Consider the following 18,548-nt stretch of genomic DNA (forward strand, 5'->3'; position numbering starts at 1 on the left):
TCGCAAAATAAGTAATGTGGTGTTTCCAAAAAAAAGTTAAGGCATAAGCTTTTGTGGACCAACAAAAAAATTATTGAGCCTGTAGAACAGGCATGGCCAAACTTGTCCCTCCAGCTGTTTTGGGACTACAGCTCCCATCATCCCTAGCTAACAGGACCTGTGGTCACGGATGATAGGAATTGTAGTCCCCAAACAGCTGGAAGGCCAAGTTTGGCCATGCTTACTGTAGAGGCTCAAAAAACATTTTGCCAAACTTGATTTAAAAAACCTCTTGAGCATGTGTAGTTTCACATTTTTAAATCACTTTCACTTAAGTCATTGTTTTTGCTCACTTCATCCCTTGGGCCAGGCACCAACTCTCAGCCTGGCCTACTGCTGTTGTGGAGATATATAAGAAAGTATAAAATTTCTGCAAAGGGAGCAATTTGTGCTTGTAGGCATCAACTTTTTGTTCCTTGAACCAGAGTGTTGCATTTTTGTACTATTAACGCCATGTTTTTCTGTTCCCTACTGCCCAAATTAGCACAGCTAATTGGCTTCAACCAATCTTAATCTGGCCTGATTATTGCAGATTCTAGATGCATAAATCCTGCTTGTGTTTGATGGTGCTTGCTGCCAAAGTAGTGCGTACAGAGGATTGATTCCTAAGAAGCTGTTTTAGACCAGTAACCAATGGGATGGAAGGCTAAGGAAAGCAGGGTGCTTTGTTTTCATTTTCCCAAGTCACACCTCTCACCAGTCCTGTGCCCTCCTTGACTGCTTTTGGCTGGCTGAAGGAGACATACACACTCCTCTGTCTTTTGTGTGGAGTATTGTAGCTTATTTGCCAACAAAGGTCCATATAGTTAAAGCTATAATTTTCCCAGTTGTGATGTATGGAAGTGAGAGCTGGACCATAAAGAAGGCTGATCGCCGAAGAATTGATGCTTTTGAATTATGGGGCTGGAGGAGACTCTTGAGAGTCCCATGGACTTGCAAGAAGATCAAACCTATTTATTCTTAAGGAAATCAGCCCTGAGTGCTCACTGGAAAGACAGATCCTGAAGCTGAGGCTCCAATACTTTGGCCACCTCATGAGAAGAGAAGACTCCCTGGAAAAGACCCTGATGTTGGGAAAGACAGGGCACAAGGAGAAGGGGACGACAGAGGACGAGATGTTTGGACAGTATTCTCGAAGCTACCAACATGAGCAGGAGGCAGTGGAAGACAGGAGTGCCTGGCATGCTCTGGTCCATGGGGTCACAAAGAGCCGGACACAACTAAACAACAACATTGTAGCTTACTATACAAAGTTAAGAGTCACATCTGTTGCTGCAAACCCTTTTTGCCTCTGACCCCACCTACCACTGGCATGCATGGAAGGTTTCCCCATGAGGGAATGAGAATTGAAAAATACCCTCCCTCCCTGGGCTAGATTTGCTTTTTTAAAGCCCACAGCAATTGTGCAGATCAATGCTTAATACGTTATTGAAAATGGAGCCAGCCAACTACCATTTGGCTTGACCAGACTGCAATTCATTCTCCTATACATCTCTGGCTTCTGTACAAGTGCATGGTAGGGGGAAGGGACAGCAAAAGAAATAACCGTGGGGGACAAGAAGCCCTGTGTCTATCAACCCAGTGGTTCTTACTGGAGCAGAGGAGTCTTTTAAGGGTCTCTGAAAAGAGCTCTGCCTTTCTTGAACTCCGCTTGGTTTCACAGTGCAAAGCCTTAACGCAACACTGTGGTTCTGTATTAAAAGTGCAGGGCCCAGAATTGCAGCTTCTGTGACTGGAAGACGGCGTGCTAATGGATCTTTAGAAAGACAATAATGTAAAATGTATGAAACACCTGCCCACTCAGTGGCATCAAGGCTTTGGAGTGAAGCATATATTCTCCTTGTGGCAAGAGGGACCCAGTGCACTTAAAAGAGCATGGAATTAAAGTTGACAAGGTTCTAAATAAAAACACAAGATTGCAGGCAGGGAATCCTTAAAGTAGGGATGCAGAATGGATGCAGATGCAGCTGGACTGTAGTTCCCATCATTCCTGATCGATGGCCATGCTACATGGGTGTGATGGGAGCAGGCTTAACAGCATCTGGAGGAACCATCCCTGGCTTTAAAGCGTGTTTCCCTTAAGTGTTGACCTTAAGCCAGGAGTGAGTAGAGGCTGATCAAGAGTTTCTAGACAGAAAACATTTCAGAATCAGTCTAGGCTCATCCAGCTGTTCTCTCCAGGATTCAGTTTGCATCTTTCAGCACAAGGTTTCCCAAACTTGGGTCTCCAGCTGTTTTTAGGACTACAACTCCCATCATCCCTAGCTATCAGGACCAGTGATCAGGAATGATGGGAACTGTAGTCTGAAAAACAGCTGGAGACCTAAGTTTGGGAAGCCCTGTGATCTTTGGATGAAGGGCAGTCTGCAAATTTAATTAATTATGCCATTTCTATGCTCATTTCTCTCTCTCTCTCTCTCTCTCTCTCTCTCTCTCTCACACACACACACACACACACACACACACACACTGATTGCTTGGAGAACTTAATTGCAAAATTCCAATTTTGAAGGATGGTTGTGTTTCTATTCTTCTATTGTTCCAGAAAGTACACATTTGATAGATTTTCCTTTAAATGCAAACTGAATCAAATCTCTCCTCCACCCCTAGTCCTCCCTCTCTCATGGATATATGAAGATGCCTTATTGACAAAAAGAGTTTTAATGGAGAAAAGTCAGTATTGCAGGAGATATCCCAGCATCCACATTTAATAAGCACAGGGGGTGGGGGTGGGGATTTCACTTTCAAGAAATCAGTTCCTCTAACCAGAGGCATTTTCTGTTCCTTTGACAGTTTCTTGGTAGGAAGTTACTTGTATCGTGCTTTGCAGAGCCCCTGTAGGGGATAAAAGAAAAACTGGCATTGATGATTGAATCTCCTCTGTCAAGTTAGAATCTCCTGGACCTATGGATTTTAATTCCCACAATGCCTAAAAGGCATCCATTTTTAATAACGGCAAAGAAACCGGTGCCAGAAGGGATATATTTCTTATTTGTGTTTATTAGTATTGAGACTTTCATGACAGATGCTGAAATTGCATTCCATTTAATATCAAGAGGAGGAATGTTCTGTAACTTAAAAGAGAGCACCTTCCTTTGAAGTGATCAGCAGAAAGTGAGCTCATTCATCTACCAAATACGAGTTTCACTGAGGGTAGACAGCTTCTGTTCTCTTCCTCATGCCTACAAAAGTCATACCAACACTGGGTTGCCAACTTTTCAAACTGCCCCTGCAGCTATGCTTATGGAGGTCGTTTGATCTGTGGCGAGTATTAGAAATCACCCCAGAATTGGCCCTACTAAACATCTTCCAAGACAACAATGCCCACTTACACCACAAAGAACTCATAACCCACCTACTCTCAGCAGCCAGAAACAACATAACCAGACACTGGAGAGACCTGTCAGGAGTAAGCATGGACCAATGGTACCAAATAGTATGGGAAACAGCCTTACTAGAAAAATTAACCAATAAACTGAAACTGACACGGGGACAAACAGAAGAAGACGCCTTCACCCCAGTATGGCTCCCCTTTATCACATACACAACCCAATAAGACAGCAAAAATCCACCAACAGCAAACAAATCAATAAGGCTAACCTGATCCAAAACACAACACACACACACACACACACACACACACACACACCCCACTCACACATGAAAACAAAGACCACCACAGCCAACCACAAATGAACAGCCACACCCTATGCCAACCCCAACCTCTCCCACCACCAAAGGAACACAAGTGAACAGCAGAGAACCTGCAGAAGCAACGCTGACACAAAACCCCACATATAGTAAGTAAAATAGAAACATCTCCACCCGACCCACCCCCACTCATCTTTCCCCCCTCCACCTCCTTCCCCCTTTTCTCCCTAATGTCTCAACAAATGAAACTGATTTGTTAAAAAAAAGTTACATAAAGAAATATATTGCGCACACCTCTGTAAATCAAGAAAATCTTTAATAAAAATACATTTTAAAAAAACTAGAAGAGGGTTAAATCTTATCTTGATGCTGCTTAAAAAAACCCCTTCATTTGTTAATTTCTACAGATCAAAGAACTGCTAGAGGCTGTCAGGGGGTCTGGCCCCACCAACCTGTCGAAGTGGCCTTTGTGGGCAGGGGGAGGTCAGGATCTAAGCCACTGACTGGATCTAGTTCCCCAGACCTGGTTAAAAGAAGAAGAAACCTCCATTTACAGTATTTTTCGCTCCACAAGACACACTTTTTTCCTCTTAAAATCTATGGGGAAATGTCCGTGTGTCTTATGGAGCGAATGTGTGGTCCCTGGGGCTGGGGGGACAACCCGGGCTTCCCCCGCCAGCCCCATAAGCTCGGGGAGCAGCGGGAAGGCTGCATGCAGCCTTTCTGCTGCTCCGTGACCTGCTCTTTGAGGCTGGCAGTGGGGGAAAGCCAGGCTTCCCCCACCGCCAGCCCCAGGGAGCAGGTCGAAAGGAGCTCCGGAGGCTTCCAGGTTGCCTTCACTGAAGCCTGGAGAGCAAGAGGGGTTGGTGCACACCGACCCCTCTTGCCCTCCAGGCTTCCTAGGTAGCCGCCTGAAGCCTCCAGAGCGCAACGGGAGCTCCCGCTGCGCTCCGGAGGCTTCGGCTTCCTTTCGCTGAAGCCTGGAGAGCAGGAACTCCCACCATGCTCCGGAGGCTTCTGGTTGCCTTCACTGAAGGCGACTGAACGCACCTTGAACGCACTGAACGCACCTTGTTTTAGAGGGGGAGAACAAGAAAAAAAATTCTCCCCCTCTCTGCGCAGCGCCCCTTCAGCGAAGCGGCAGGAGAAATGGAAGGGGCTCTGTTTCTCCTGCCGCTTCACTGAAGGGGTGCTGCACAGAGAGGGGGAGAATTTTTTCCCTTGTTCTCCCTCTCTAAAACAAGGTGTGTCCTATGGAGCGAAAAATACGGTAAATGGTAAAGCCAAGTTCAGCAAGTTCAAGGGTAACCCTTGGAACTGTTGGCCGATGGCCATCTAGACTTGGCATTGCAGCTTTAAAATTGTACCACATTGCGAACCGACTTAATTTGCAGTTTCTAAAACAATACTTGGACTCAAATGTAGCTACCCTTTGGAATTTACACTTCTCCACTAATTCTGTTATTAGGATTTAAAATAAAGTGAACTGGTTATTTAATTGGCTAGAATTACACCACGGCCAGCTGTTTCAGCATTTTGTATTTAAATATAGTTCTTCTAATTTTAGGTTGAGATAGCTGGTTCCCACAGGCTGGAACTAAATGCAGTTGGATGAGTTATTTCTTTAAAAGAATGGAAGTCACAAATGACTGGGTATTTCCTTCCACTCCTTGTTCTGACAGTTCAAATCACTATTTTATCCTATTTTTAAGGGTGTCCAAGTGCAGTGGAGGACAGTACTCCCATCGACTGATGAGAGCTGTAGTTCTGCAACATGTGGAGGACCACTTTTGACCTAAGTAGACTTGGAGATGGATAATGCTTTCTTAGGGCAAGAGGCACTGTTGTCCATATTATAATGGCAGGCTCACTTTCATAAACCTTGACCTAAAAAGGAAATAAAACCAGAGTGCTTACAGCAGGGATGGGGCCCTCCAGATGTTTAATTAGAGCTCTCATTATACCTGACATCTTGCTGGCTGGCTCTGAGGCCAGCAGATCCCCATAATAGACCACCATCTAAATACGGCTGCAATCCTAATCACACTTATTTGGGACTATGCCTCCCTAAACTCAACAGGACTTCTTCTGCCTAAATATGCATATGCATGCTCTGTAAGTCTGTTCTCTCTTAAACCGTGGACATCAGCCCAGGTTTTTCTCCCTTTCCTTCCCTCATCCACACTCTTTCACCCTCAACATTCGGCTTGATGGAGGGTTTTGGAGAACTCAAAACCTTGCACATAGTTTTGTGACATTTTGGGTGGTCTGAATGAAAGAACTGCCCAACGGGATTTTGAAATGCTTCCAACATGCCAACCAACAGAACTTCCTAAGCTTTCCTTTTCCAGTGTAAAAGTGGAGACGAACAAGGAAATGATATCCGATGATGGGTCACTAAGATCTTTAATAAAATATACCATATGCATCCCATGCATAAATATAAAATTACTATTGTACATGCTTTTTGATGATCTTGTTGCATAACAGTTTTCCTTAGCATATTTAACTGGCATCTAATATCAAGTACATTTTGCTACCCGGCGATATTGAGGAGCAAATGGGTACTCCTGTATTCAAGTATCTGTAGCATCCTTCTTCAACAATTTCTTCTCACAACAATGAGCAAAGTCTGGACCATGAATGACCCCATTTGCTTCTTAAGAATGGAAGACGATGGCTCTGATGTTCATGGCTAATGTATTCATGCCCATCATTGTGTTTCTCTTGGAGCCAGCATGAGGTGTGATCTGATGTATTGCGCTGTAGTCTCTTGGCTTGAAAGGAATGGGGCAAAACAACTGGTTTCAAGTCTTTCTTCAAAACCGAGCTACACGAAAGGTGGTTAAACACTTTACACATACAGACATTTTTTAAAGTGCCCAGTTCCCTATTTAGGTCAGTAGGGTTGGTGTTTCTACATGTAGGAATAGGCATTTGCACGTACATTAAGCAAAACATGAATTCAGAAACTTTACACACCATCTTACGAACATGTATGATGACCAGGGGCCTATGTTATTGGCTCATCTCTATGCTCTGAAATCTTTTGTGGCTGCTTTGGACAATCTGGGCTTTCAGGATCAAAGTAGACACAGTATCAAATGTGCATTTACGTTTGAACAGCATGTTCTAGAAAATGCAAAAAGCCGCTGTGAGGTTGGGACACAGGAGTTTAACACTTTCTTTGGAAAGTTCAAAATGGCTCCTTCAAAGCTGCAAATTCCTTTAGAATGAAAGTTATTATTATTATTATTCTGTTTTCTATACTGCCTTCCATCTGAGGATCACAGGGTGATTGACAATATAAAAACACAAAATTGGTGCCCATGGGAACTTTCTTCCCAATACAAACAGCAGCTTCAGGGGAGCAATTTTAACATGCATGCTGCAAAGAAACATTTGATACTGAATCTAGTTTGGACCTAAGGCATCCTTTGAAGAGATTTCACTCACTCACTCACACCTACACACACACACGGCCACACAGGACTTGTGTATTTCCAACAGCCATCACTGATCAAATGCTACACAGGGAGCATTGTTAAGTGCTGCACCACCACTGGAAGAAACTGAAGAAAAGTTAAAAAGCAGAAGACATGTCTGCTTATTTACTATCCATTTCATTTCCTCCCAGGTGCTCAGATCACAATGCTTTTCTAAGGGGACAGTTCGCGTGTTTAGTTGATGCACACTCAGGGGTGATTCGATTTCACTTTCTTGGTTACACACAGAGAGAAAAACAAAAAATAAACAGAGGCTGCAGTCTTAAACCTACTTACCAAATGAGCAAGCCCCACTGAATTCAATTCAGACTTACTTCTAGTAGCCCTATTGTGCTGTTAGCATGCTGTCATTTTTAGCAAAATGAAAATGGGGTGTGGGGGACAGAAACAAGCAGCAAAAAACATCAGAGGCAACAGCACAATTACACAACCCTGGTTCTTTAGTCATTGCAAAAGATAGCACTCATTTCTGTTATGGAGGGGGGCACCCGACAAAAATTATTAGCAGAAACCTCCATATAAAGAATGACGAAAAGCCACACAGGAAACATCAACTTGTTTTTTTCTTGCATTTAAATCTTGCCTTGCTTTCTTACTCAGAGCTGAATTAGCTTCACAAACTCTCCCTTAAGTTACACCGAGAGCTGGTGACTTACCAGAAACACCCGCCAAGTTTCATATCTGAAAGGAATTTAAGTCTGGATCCAACTTCCCCTGCCATTCTAGCTACTATAGTGCCATGTACACAGCTAAAATGGATTCAATGTGGTTGCAATACTATGCATTTGCTAGGGTACGTCCCTTTGAATTCACTGAGGCTTACTTCCACACAAATATGCATCATGGCTGGGTTGTAAATAATTTCTGTTTTGGAAAAGCATGCTGTTGAACCTAAATTCTGGTTTTAAATAAAAGGACTGGGAGGAGAGTACAGAAAGGATCTTCCTGCATATGCTACCCTGCCTTCTCCAGAGAAGCTCACCTGTCGCTGATATTAACAAATTTTCCGCACCAGACGAAAACCTTTCTAGTTCCCCTTCTAACATCTGCAAATTTTAATGTTATTATCGTTTCTGTTTTATAACTTGCCTTTTGTGGTTTTACAATGTAATGCTTTCTCCCTCAGTCTGTGGCTGATGGGAATTCTAGAGACAAACCTCAGAAAGATTTATTGAAGGCCGTCGTATAAATTCTGAAAATAAGCAAAATAAAATCAGGGCAGAGGACAGATTTGTCTGACTGTCAGATGAGATATAATGGCTAGTTTGCTAGCTAGCTGCAAATTGGACCAGACAAACACCGAATTAAGTAAGATTCTTTCAGGTCTCTAATGATTGTGCTCAAACCAATGGAAGTTTGGCTCTGAATCACTCCAATTCAGTCCATTATCCCTATGGGATTCTCCCTTTCAGGTTGAATTTTCCATCTCAGCAGTAAGAGTATCTGTAAACATTCCATAGCATCACATAAGCTCAGTTAAGGGGCAGTGTTTTGATCTCTAATGTTTTAAGAACCTGTGCCATCGTAGCAACCCAGTCACTGATAAGGGACAGCTCACTAACTCAATTGGCTTAAGCACACCTAACTGTGTTTAAGCCTTAATCATAATCATGTGCATGGAACTGAATATTTGCTATTCTACAAATATTATCAGTTCTCTTTCTCCCACTTCTGATTACCCAGCAAACCTAGATAAAGGACATATGTGGTCCTCTTTGTTCAATTACGCCAAAGGTGAACTGCTTACATTTGTTCGTGAAAACGCAGCCTTGGCGCTCAAAGCTCTTATGCTGATGGAAGGAGAGGAACTAAAGCAATTTTCATCATTATAAAGAAGAATGGCAATGGGATTCTGAACTCCAGTGCTTGCCCTGATCGGTTCTAATCTTGGAAGAGGAAGGCTTCGAGATCATTAGATCAGCCCTCAGTTATCAATATTGCAGCTTAATGCAGTTTTTGGCAACTCAGGCAACAGAGAACTCAGGCAACACAGAAGCTTGAATTCCTCTTGACTTTTCTCACCTCTTCCCTCTTCTTAGCACTCACAGCTCTGGGAGGCAGATACATTAGCTTGCCTGCTGATCTGGGGAGGCCACTCATTGGAAACCACTGAGATTTCCTCCCCACCTTTGTTTTGTTAAAGGGTAGACCAGCCTTTCCCAACCTGGTGCACTCCAGATGTCTTGGACTATGACTCCCATCAGCTCTCGCCAGCGCAGCTGTGCAGTATGTTGTCTGTGGCTGATGGGAATTCTAGAGACAAACATCTGGAATGCATCAACTTAGGGAAGGAAGGGGTAGACAGAAAGTCACATCTTTGAATGTGTGCATTTGACTGCATCACAGCCCCATCACAGGAATTGCCAATCACACACTATTGTCACTTGATGGAACCCTGAGCATAAGAAGAGATCTGCCGGATTAGACCAAGAAGTCCAACTAAAACAGGGTCCTATTTCCCACTGTAACTAGTCAGGAGCCTCTGAGAAGCCCACAAACAGCAGATTTTCTAGTTGGTGGCAGGCAATAATCAAGCTTTAATAGAGCATCAAGTCCATTGACCTCCGTATTGTCTACACTGACTGACAGCAACTCTTCTAGAAGGCAGTGGAAGACAGAAGTGCCTGGCGTGCTCTGGTCAATGGAGTCACGAAGAGTCGAACACGACTAAACGACTAAACAACAATAACAAGTTTGAGCAACAAGGGCCTAAGGGTTTAAGGCATTCATTTGTTATGGGCAGGGGTGAGAGACCTGTGGCCGCCTCAGATGTTGCAGGACTACAACTCCCATCAGCCGCAGCCAGCATGGCCAATGGTCAGTCAGGGATGGTGGCAGTTGTAGTCCATCAACATGTGGAGGGCCAAAAATTCCTCATCACTGGTTTAGGGAAGGAAAGCTTACAGGATTGCCTACAGGTGCAAACTAATGACAAAGAGCATGCCATCTTTGCTGTCCAGAGGCAACCTACCGTATTTTTCGCTCTATAAGACGCACCAGACCATAAGACGCACCTAGTTTTTGGAGGAGGAAAACAAGAAAAAAAATATTCTGAATCTCAGAAGCCAGAACAACAAGAGGGATCACTGCGCAGCGAAAGCAGCAATCCCTCTTGCTGTTCTGGCTTCTGGGATAGCTGCGCAGCCTGCATTCGCTCCATAAGACGCACACACATTTCCTCTTACTTTTTAGGAGGGAAAAAGTGAGTCTTATACAGCAAAAAATACGGTACTTTACCCCAATGCATATATAAGCATTTGCTTCGGGAGCTAAAAGGAAAAGCAAGAAGTGGTGTACCTTTCGCTTGGAGGGGACAGGCTTCCTCCTCTACAATGATCAATATTGTCACAGTCCCCTGCATTGTCTTTCCACATCCAACCTTTTCTTTCTTTGTTCAGCCTTGCAAGTGATTTCACAACAGTTACTACTACCCCATAAAAAAGTGTTGCTGCCTAGCTTCATTTGTAGCACTTCAGCTGAAGTAGAGAAAAAGACAATAAACCAACCCTTTCCCATTTACCAAAGCATCTCTTGGCTGGTTGCCTGGAGACCATTTTTAATTGCTACAGGCAACGAGGCAAGTGCCTGTTTCAAAGGACTGCTTTTGTGCTGTTGGAGGAGGAGACGGATAAGCAGAATCACTTCTACTACTACAGAGCTCTGCTGCTGAATCGGGACAACAGAAACTTCCTTAGTTATCGGACTTCCGGGTTAGCGCGATCTGGTTAATGGCGGATTCCCTCCGAGCTCCGGAGGGAATCGGCTCCACTGGAGAAGGGTTCTACCGCGACGGCGACGCGGGGACCCTCAGAAACCGCAGGCGCGGAAGCCTGCGGACTTGGTGACTCGGCGGGCACCTTAAGCGCCCCCCCGACCCACGAAGAGCCTTTTTAAAGGCTGCGGAGAGGGTACGGGGAGCGGCGTGGTGCTGTGAGTGGACCGCTACTGCAGTGGAGCGAAGCCGCGAGCCATGGCCGGAGACCGCTGACTTTCTTCCCTGAAATTTGGACTTTAATTAATCCGTGAGTAGAATGGAATTTGGACTTTAAAATTTCTATCCTTGAATTCGGTACGATCGGGGGATGTGCTAAAGGGAAGTCCGCACCCCCCTGCTTACAGAAGATTTAAAGCAAGGATCGGAGAACTAAGGTGGAGAGTTTTTTCTTTTTGGTGTTTTTTAAAAGATAATATTTTCATGAATTTGACACAAGAAGATTTGTGCTGGAGAGTAAGACTGGAATTTTGGAAGTTTTTGTTTAAACCCCCCCAGACCCGGGAGTGTCCTGTATGTGAGCTGGAGAAAAAGGAACAAGGAGTTTGACAGCTGTCAAAGGAGCTGTCAAACGGGCAGTGAAAGTTAAAAATCTTATTATTTAACACCTTTCTGGACTAAATTTGTTATATTTGAATTAAAATGGTTGGGAACAAAGCAGTGAAATAACAAAGTAACGGACTGTTGGGAAAAGACTATTAAGTAACCAGAATCCCCCTAGGGGAAACATTGAAACACTACAATGGCTGCAGATGGAAAATTACAGGCAGAGATAGAAAGAATGTTTTTTCTTGTGGGAAAGTTGCAGGAGCAGACTACGGCTATGAGTAAACAACTTATAACCTTGAACTCTAAAATAAGTGACTCTGCTGAATGCACAATGGACTTGACCGGGGAAAAATCTGCAGCTGAACTAGAAGAGATAACTTCGGAACAGGAGGAGAGGGAACAAGGGCCAGTACAGATGGAGAGTACCAACCACAAGCCTACATTGTCAGAACACAAAGAAGAAGACCTTTGGATTACAAACTTGCGAGAGATGCGAAAGAGGAGGGAGGAAGCCCCTGGAACACTTGGAATATTTGAATATAAAAGAAATAAGAAATATGATTGGGGCTTCCTCTTTGAGCATGGATTGGCTGACCTTTCGCAGCAGCTGATGTCAAGTACTTTGGATGGAAGAAAATCTGATGAGACTGAGCTAGAACTCTTTCGAGACCCGAGGACCAACAAAGAGGGCTACCAACAAAATCGGCAGAGAGAGACTGACAGAGATTTAAAGGCCTCAGATGTGAGGAATCCAGGCTAAAGACTGTTTTTGTGGACATGGGGACATTGGGAAGGGACAGAAACTGGGGCGGGGGGGGGGAAAGAATTTTTTAAAAAATGTTTATGACCTTTGTGTTTGATTATTATGACCTATTTTTAAGATAAAAGGGAAATTCGTGGAAGGAATTCGAGTCGACCTTAGAAAAGGATTTAATGTTTATAAGGAAACTGGATAAGTAAAATTTGGCCAAGTAATAAGAATTAAGTATTTCTTTAAAAATATATATATATAATAATAATATGTAAAGGATGAGAGATATGAACTTGCTGAGCTAATTTAATTGAATTAGGATGTATGAAGGGGGGGGTGGGGGGAGGTCAAGAACTGGGGTTAGGAAAGTAAGGATATGAAATTTTATATGTGTTGTCTTTGTCCGTGTGTGTGTGTCTGTGTTTATAAAATGTGAAAACCCAATAAAAATCTTATAAAAAAAGAAAGAAACTTCCTTAGTTATCGTAAGTTGAGTTCATGGCCATTTACTTTTTGATGCTGAAAGGCAAGTGATTGTGGCAGAAGATGTTTGATTACAAAGCAATTGGCACTGGAGAGAGTTCTAGTTATATTGAGGTCAAGCAGCATAGCTTTCCAAGCCAGGGCACTGAGCACACAACTAGACATGAAGTGGGAAATCAGTGATGATGGATCTTCCATTTTTAAAGTTAACAGTGGCTCCAGGGCCTCTTAAACGTGAAGTCAAACTAGCCATTTCCCAAAGTTATTATGGGTTATTGGAGGGAAGATATACAAGTACAAAGTGCTACCCGAGTTAATAGTGAACCGATAGTGGACAAGCTTTGTTATTAGATCCATTACGACTGTGTTAATTGGGCAATTACAAAAGGCATCCACTAAATTGCCTGCTTCGGTATCACTGAGCAGGGACTATGCAAAGCCTTCTAACTACTATTGGTTCCTGCTTTCTCTCAAGATGCTGTACACCAGAAATGCACTGGGGGGGATACATAGCACGCTCGCAGCAATTGCTTCTCTGAAGCCGTTTGGAGGAGGTCTGAATTGGCCCCGATAGAGGAAGGGATTTCTAAGAAGAACATACCAAATGAGCCAGCATTACAAACGGGCACTGAAAGCCATTCCCGAGCCATTCCCGACAAAAAACAGCCCAAGGCTCTGGCGAGTTGTGTTAATATGGATATAATTCAGCCAGGCTCATGGAGGTGTTCAAGCCAGATGTAATAAACGGGGGGGGGGGGGTATCTCTCAGCCGAAGGTGCTTTAAGAAGTTGGCTGTCTTCCTTACTGAGCCTGAGCAAATGAAAGGCAGAAGCCTGAGGCAAACAAAGCACTATGGACTTCTCCAGAGAGAGAAAATGAAGAGGTGTTTCCCCACTCCTTCCTTGGACTTATCTACAGATCCTTCCCCTATAAGATTCTACAGCATTTGTCACAGAGAATGAGGCTGGCCAACCACAGCAGAACCAGGTTGAAGGCCTACACAGGACAACACTACAGAACCCTGATCAAACTCCTGCTTTGTTTAATAACAGGAGGACATGTCTACAGTTTAGCCATGAAAGATCTACTAATGCCATTATATATAAAGCATAACTTCAAAAAACCTCATACGCTGACATAAGTAATGACCTTCAACCTTGGGTTCCCGGATGTTGATGGACTACAACACCCATCATCCTTGACTATTGACTAAACTGGCTCAGGATGATGGGGGTTGTAGTCCAGCAACATCCAGGGACCCAAGGTTGAAGAACACTGTTTGGGATAGTTCGGGCGATCTTGCTGTAGTCCACAGCATCTGAAGAGCAGCATGTTGCCTACCTCTGGTGTAAGAGACAGGGTCTTTCTGGTGGTGGTGCCCATAATATGGAACAGGCACCTGAGAAAATTGGCTTCCAACAGACACCAAATGCTGTTTTAATGAAAGATACCTTCCCTGGGTTCACATTTTTATGCTTTTAAGTTAAGATTTGTCCAATGCTGATTTTGGTATTGATATTTGTGTTGCGGTTTTTTTGTGATGATATTGTTGCTGCTGTTGCTATTGTATATGTATTGTTCTTGTGAGCTGTCCTGAAGGAATTTTTAGGGAAATGCAATAAAAACACTATGTTTATCTCTCTGCTGCCCCTGCCCCCTCACAATGCCTATGACAGCAGTCTCTCACATCGAATGTAATCGTCCTGTAGAAAGGACTCTATGAATTGAAAACAGAGATATTGTATGTACCTTTGTTATCCATGAAAATATTTCAATAAAAATTAAATTTTATATATATATATATATATATATATATATATATATATATATATATATATAGCGTTGGCACTTTTGAGAACTAGTTTCTCCGTTTCCCATTCTTTTTGCAATTTGCATAAGGTAAGGTTACCAGACAGTCCCCAGATACACATCAGTCCCCATACAAAATCCATTGAAGTTGAAAAGTGTCCCCGGATTCACTAAAAAAAATCTGGTAACCTTAGCATGAGAGCCATTTCACATACGTGGCAGAGAACCTACCCCGTATTTTTCGCTCTATAACGCGCACCCGACCATAACACACACATAGTTTTTAGAGGAGGAAAATCCGTAGGCATGCCACCCGTAGGCATTCCCTCCATAACACGCACAGACATTTCCCCTTACTTTTTAGGAGGAAAAAAGTGAGTGTTATGGTGCAAAAAATACGGTAGCTTTCTCAGCAAGTCTACAGTCGACAGGAATCAGCACCCAATTCCAGCTGTATTGTATTGCATATTTCCAAATAGTTATATTTTAAGGACTAGACCTATGTAACATGTGACTAACAGTAAGAGAAATGCTCAGTAAGGGTGTGTTGGGTCGGTAGGTTTTTTCCTCTCTCCACATTTTGCGGTGATGTAACAACCAGAGGTTGTGTGGGGTAGAGAGAGATTATAAATAATGGAAGACAACACAGCAGGCATTCTTTGTCTTATGCTTCACAAAGTGGCATCTTAAACAGCCCGAGAGACTGTGTCAGGAAAGTAAATAGGAATTTGGTTTGTAATCTTCTAGAGGGTGCTAAAATGATATTAGCAAATAACTGGGGAGCGGGGGAGAACCCAATGTAATGCACACCCCTCTGTGTCAGAAAACGAACAAATTAACTGCTTTAATTAAAATGAGATCCGGTAGCACTAAGCTGATTTTTGTTTTGGAAGACAGGGAAAAATAGCTTTATTCAAATGAGAAGCATCTAAGAATGAATGGACTTATACATGTTTTATGAAGTGTTGCCAGCTTAATGAGTACCGTAGGTTTTATATGCATAGGTTTTATATGCACAGGAGGGGTCAAAGGTCTATGTCATGTGTGGTATGTCTCTGAATGTGCATGTTATACGCTGAATGCTTTACTTAATGTTACTTTTAAACACATTCCTCATCAGATCATTGTTCCACCTAGCTCAGTATGCTCTCACTGACTGGCAGCAGCTATGCGAGGTTTCAGAAAGGACTCTGTCCCAGTCTGAACAGGAGGTACCAGGGCAATTTTCCCACAAAAGAAAAACCACGGCCTATTCCACTGAGCTAGGGGATTCTGGCATGTTCGTTAAGCATTCTTTCTTTATCAGAAAGAGCCGTAATTCTGGCATTTCAAAAAAAAAGTGTGCAAAGACTCGCTTACATATTTATAAACACATTGCATGTGTATTCCCCTTGAGAGTCATTCAGAAAAACTCAGAAGGGAGTTTTGGGTTTATTGTTATTAATAATTCAATTTATATCCCCCTCACTCATGTTCCCCAAATAGCCCCGGGGGGCATAATAGGACTGACAAGGAATAACAGTGCCCCTTCATTTTTCAGGGGGGGTACATTTTGGCAGATGCAGTTTCTTCTTCTTCTGGGGCCATCAGCATATTTATTTCCTGACTGCAACCCTTTAGGCAATCACTGTCGCTCTTGGGCAGAACACCTGATTGGCATGCAGAAGGTCCAGGTTCTATCTCCAATAGGGCTGGGAGAAAGCCTGAAATCCTGGGGCTCTGCTTGCTAGTCAACATGAACAATACTGAGCTAGATGGAACAATGGCTCGACTCTGTTGTCAGGAAGCTTCCTGTTCCCTTTGCCTACTTTAGAAAGAGACCTCAGGGATTAAGAGAGCAGCTGGCAGGCAGGCAGGAACACTGGAAGAAAGTTCCTCCAGCTGCCTAGCACACAGGGAGCCGCGCTATTTGCCATTCACAGGCTTCCCGGTTGCGTTGCATCAGCATCCCCTGGGGTGTTCGTGGAAGGCTGTGGTTTTTGTCGCCTGCAGTAGGCCCTGAGCTCCGCAGCCTACTCATCCCATAATAGTGACATTTCATTATCATCACATGCCCACGCCAGCAGAAGAATTCCCACATGCTCGGAGCAAAGCTCGCTGCTGAAGGGAAATTCTGCTAAATTAATTTGAATCCACTAGGAAAAACACTTGCGGGCCCCTAATAATTCTCCATTTTTCTTTGAACGGAGACCGATGATAGCACACTGAGCAGTACAGCACAGAGAACAAGAGACCCCACAGCAAGCTTGAGATGTACAAGGTACAAAGCAATTGGACCAAAATGGAACTTTTGTGGCAAAAGACTGGCTTGCAAAACTGAACTGGCTTGCTACTTTGCCCAGGCATTGGTACCTGTGTAATCTATCACTGGCCCTGTAGCGTCCAGAGGAAAATCGTGTTGGTTGCTGCAGTGCATTCTGGGTGCAGCAAGTGTAAAGGATCAGGTTATTGGGCCACAATCCTCACACCACCCACTGTGAATTAACCCCAATTGAAACCAACAGGAAATCTTTAGTGGTTCAAGGTTTGCAGTGCTAATCAGAACCCCCCCTTTTTCCTCAGGTTCCCCTGCTGGGTTCCATCTTGGAAAAGGGTCCTCCTCCCTGAAGATCTTGTTTAACTTCTCTCAGACACACAACTACTAAAGACAAAAACAAAACAAAGGTCCATGTCCACAATGGGATGCTAAAACAATTTGGGGGCTGCCATGCCAGAGTTATCATTGGCAGAGCTCTTGTAAGTGTTAAGTCTACCTTATAAGAGATGTTTCTGTTCTGATTAGCTTTAGAAACAGACCAGAATAACTGCTGCCATTGATATTTTCAAAAGTGAAAGCTAGTCATTGCTTCTTCCTTCTCGCAGCCTTTGGTGAACCCAGAGATTCATTTGTTGTTTGCAACTAACTCAGGCCAGGCTATTAAACGTGCCCAATACCTCCTCTAGTCAATTTTCAGATTGTTACAAATGGTAAAGTGTGCCATCTTCCCACCCTGTGCTTTCTTGCTTAACCTTCGCCTCAAAGGAGAGTTCTGCGTTCTTGGAAGCTTGCTCGTTATCTTGTGACATTTTCGTTGGCCCCAATGACAGTATTATGTTACTGCTGCTGTCCGAGCCTTATAATCATGTATCAGGTGAAGTTATATAACACCTTGTGACCAATGAGAAGAAAACCTACTGCTATCGCCTTGCTACGGGCCATATTTTCTGCAGCTATATTTGCATGGGTGCTATGGCTGTCCTGTCATGAGTGTATGGAGCCTAGCTGAAAACTTTCTTCCACCTCCTCCTCTACAACTGATCACTGAGGCAAGGCATTCCCAATATGAGCAAAGTACTGGGAGAGAAACTACCATCAGAAACGAGGTAAACACATCTGCAAAAACAAAAACCCCTTTACGATAACCTGTGCTTATTCCAGCCATGTCTACATAGCAGTATCAGTGGCCACATTTACACCATACATTCAGAGGGCTATGATACCTCTGCGAATTGTCATGGCTTCCCCCCCCGGAATTCTGGGAGCTGTAGTTTGTTAAGCGTGCTGAGAGTTGTAAGAAGCCCCCCTATTCCTTTCACTAAGCTACAATTCTCAAGAGTTCCATGTGAAGAGGGATTGATTGGTAAAGCACTATGGGAATTGCAGCTCTCTAAGGGGAACATGAGGGACGTGGGTGGCGCTGTGGGTTAAACCACAGAGCCTAGGACTTGCCGATCAGAAGTTCGGTGGTTCGAATCCCCACGACGGGGTGAGCTCCTGTTGCTCGGTCCCTGCTCCTGCCAACCTAGCAGTTTGAAAGCACATCAAAGTGCAAGTAGATAAATAGGTACCACTCTGACGGGAAGGTAAACGGCGTTTCCGTGTGCTGCTCTGGTTCTCCAGAAGCGGCTTAGTCATGCTGGCCACATGACCCGGAAGCTGTACGCCGGCTCCCTCAGCCAATAAAGCGAGATGAGCGTCGCACCCCCAGAGTCGGCCACGACTGGACCT

The 18,548-nt window shown here is 43.8% G+C and overlaps 2 long non-coding RNA genes across 2 annotated transcripts in view; one reads left to right on the top strand and one right to left on the bottom strand.

Annotated features, from left to right (window-relative positions):
- Nucleotides 1-10,427, bottom strand: part of LOC307218075 — a 343,388-nt gene extending 332,961 nt beyond the window's left edge. Inside the window, exon 1 of the long non-coding RNA XR_013839740.1 lies at nt 10,168-10,427. This is a non-coding gene — a long non-coding RNA (uncharacterized lncRNA). The remainder of the gene's footprint in view (nt 1-10,167) is intronic.
- A 9-nt stretch (nt 10,428-10,436) lies between these two features.
- On the top strand, nt 10,437-16,901 carry LOC307218110. Its single transcript, XR_013839781.1, has 3 exons — nt 10,437-10,906; nt 12,764-13,576; nt 13,618-16,901. It is a non-coding gene; the product is annotated as an uncharacterized lncRNA (long non-coding RNA).
- Nucleotides 16,902-18,548: the final 1,647 nt, after the last annotated feature.

The sequence above is a fragment of the Podarcis cretensis genome, assembly GCF_951804945.1.
Source record: "Podarcis cretensis genome assembly, chromosome: 6".
Lineage (NCBI taxonomy): Eukaryota > Metazoa > Chordata > Lepidosauria > Squamata > Lacertidae > Podarcis > Podarcis cretensis.